At 36.9% G+C, this 2945-nt stretch overlaps 1 long non-coding RNA gene across 1 annotated transcript; it reads right to left on the reverse strand.

The window, feature by feature from the left end:
* Positions 1 to 1618: 1618 nt before the first annotated feature.
* LOC144315257 (uncharacterized) lies at positions 1619 to 2399 on the reverse strand. Its single transcript, XR_013381003.1, has 2 exons — positions 2068 to 2399; positions 1619 to 1867 (listed from the first exon to the last, which is right to left on the reverse strand). It is a non-coding gene; the product is annotated as an uncharacterized LOC144315257 (long non-coding RNA).
* Positions 2400 to 2945: the final 546 nt, after the last annotated feature.

Below are 2945 nucleotides of genomic sequence, written 5' to 3' on the forward strand. Positions count from 1 at the left end.
GAACACTGGACGGTTCATGATCTGGTTAGCAGTTACATAAGTATGTACACATGAAAACGTTTATCAAGCTGAACATTTAAGTTTTATGTACTTTGTATGTATGTTGTACCCAATTATAAGTTTCTTAAATCTTTTTAAAAAATTTTTTAAGATTTTATTATTTTATATATTTACTTGCAAGAGACAGCATGAGTGGGTGCAGGGGCAGAGGGAAAGGGAGCAGCAGGCAATAGAAAGCCTGATGCAGGGCTCAATCCCAGGACCGTGGGATCATGACCTGAGCTGAAGGCAGACGCTTAACCAACTGAGCCACCAGTTGCTCCATTTCTTAAATCTTTAAAGAAATAAAAACTACCCTGGTCTTCCTATCTCCCTCCAATTCATCCTTGATAGTCCCATTAAAATTATCCATTTAAAAGAATGTCATTATGTCACTCCTCTGTAAAATGTCAGTGGGTCCTGTCACCATGATTTTTCTGTCATGATTTTTGGATCCATCATGTCTGGTCCCTGCTCACCTGTTATCTGATTTCTCTGGGTTTCATCCAAACCCTCCAGATCATCCCACCAGCTGTTTCTTTTGAAATTCTCACCTCCCACCATCTCCAACCAGTCTTCAGGTATCAGCTCAGACAAGGTCTAGTATCTCCCTGAAGTGAAGCCCTCTTTCACAGCCTCTTTCAAGGAGAATTAGGCGCTTTTTTCTCTCTGCTACAGCATCTCTATTCCACATCTCTACTACAACACCTATTACAGAGTAGTTATATGTCATTTAGCTAATTTAGAGCAGACATGTTTTTATTCCACTACACTGTGAGCTCCTTAAAGGTAAAGGGCTCTTCTTTCTTTCTATTTGTAACTCTAGTATCTATTGCAGTGGCTAAAAGATAAGAGGTATTTGCTAAATGCATGAGCTCTAAAGCTCTACAGATTTTTTTTTCCTGCCAAGCTAATTAAAATATGTTGAGTTACAATTATTTGGTTTCCTTCTTTGCCAAAGTCACAAATAACTACTGATCTGAGCTTTTGACTGGATGAAAGAACAAATAAATATCCCCATATTAAGCTCAGTCAAAAGCAAAGCAACTTGAGGGTTTGGTAAACTTTTGCTTCCTTGTTGCAGAATTCTCTTCAATTTCTAGGAGATTTTCCAAAATGTTATAATAACTCAAAGATTCCCTTAAATATTTTTTTTGACATCCATGATCCCAGATTTCCCAAGCATAAGCTAACTATTTATGAACTAAAAATGCATTAAAGAGAGTTAATACTTAGGGCGCCTGGGTGTCTCAGTTGCCTTCGGCTTGGGTCATGATCTTGGGGTTCTGGGATCAAGCCCCGCATCAGGCTCCCTGCTTAGCTGGGAGCCAGCTTCTCCCACTCCCTCAACCCTGCTCATGCTGTCTCTTCTCTCTCTCTCTCTCTCTCTCTCTCTCTCTCTCTCGCTATCTCTGCCTCTCTCATAAATAAACAAATGAATGAATGAATAAATAAATAAATAAAATCTTTATGAAAAAAGAAAGTTAATACCTACCTTACACTTTGATGTTAGCCTTCACGAAGCACTCCTCCCAGCTGAATGTCTAGTTTGGGCATGGGGCGGAGTCAAAATACTTGATTAAGTCACCACCAGATAGCCATTGATTTATTCATTATTTAGACAAACAAAAGACATACATGGTTTATCTCCTCAAATAGGTATCAAACAGCCAGAGTGTGTTTTTTTGCTCTTTCTTACGTGCAGCTTTCTCATGCTCTCCTCTGACGCTCCATTGAATCAGTCTTTTCATTTTCTGAGTCCAAGGAACCTGAGCTGAGGTCTGCTCTCACTCCTTAATACCTTCCGAGAAAGATAACTCTAGGAGCCCTAAAACAAACCAAGCCAGGCAGCAAGATCATTTGTCAGAGGTGAGCTCAATTCCATAACATCCACAAATCTCTGCACTCACAACTCTGCAAAGTCCCCATTCAGGACAGAGAGATGGAAATAAGAAAGGGTTTGGGGTAGAGAAGAGAAAAAAGCTAACCTGAATTTCGTGTCCTGACTACAAATTTCTATAATCATACCTCTGTTTTAAAAAGCCTAGACATCAAGAGTTCTTAATTTCATCAGCCCGTATGTTAGGAAAGAAATTCTAGCAAGAGCTGAGTGCTGTAATGTTTTCATCAAAGACTACTGTAGAATATATATTGATGGAGGATTCCGTCAGCTTTCTAGACTAATTTACCAATTATTATAAGACCATTATTTAAATTTTCCCTATTTCAAATTAAATCTTTAGTTTGCCACCATTCTAGCAGGCTAAGATGTAATGAGTTTGGAAAAATGAGAAACAGTATGAAAGAAAATATTCCACAACCATAAAGAACTAGGAAACCACTGCACCAGACTACAAGGTTCTGCAGGGAAAGAACTATGTCACCATGACAACCCGGGATATTTTTATTGAGAGAGTTGATAAGCTATACAGAAACATTTTTCAGAATTTGGAGGTTGAAAGTGATGTATAAGAACATGTGTGGGAGTTGAGAGACATTTCAAATTTGGGTTTTCATCTTTTCTTTTCTTTTTTTTTTATCTTTTCCTTGCAAATCCACATGTTGCCAAATCTTGTTTTTTAAGGGCAAAGGGGTAAAAGTCATTTTTACATCCCATATTTATATGTGAATGTTATGTACATGTATGGATATGTAATTCACTAGTGAGGAAGTTTTCATTAACAAACTTTCTTAAAAAAAAAAAAACTTTCTTGACAAGCATGAGAAATTTTATCAGCTATATATTATAATTTTTATATTATATCTACTTTATAAATTGCCTAAAAAGAGGTTGTTAAATACATTAGCATACCCATCTTTGGGTTAAAAATCTGAAAGTATCAGATGGATATTTCTTTTTTTTTTTAAGATTTTATTTATTTATTCATAGACACAGAGAGAGAGAG

This window comes from Canis aureus, chromosome 6 (genome assembly GCF_053574225.1).
Source record: "Canis aureus isolate CA01 chromosome 6, VMU_Caureus_v.1.0, whole genome shotgun sequence".
Taxonomy (NCBI): domain Eukaryota; kingdom Metazoa; phylum Chordata; class Mammalia; order Carnivora; family Canidae; genus Canis; species Canis aureus.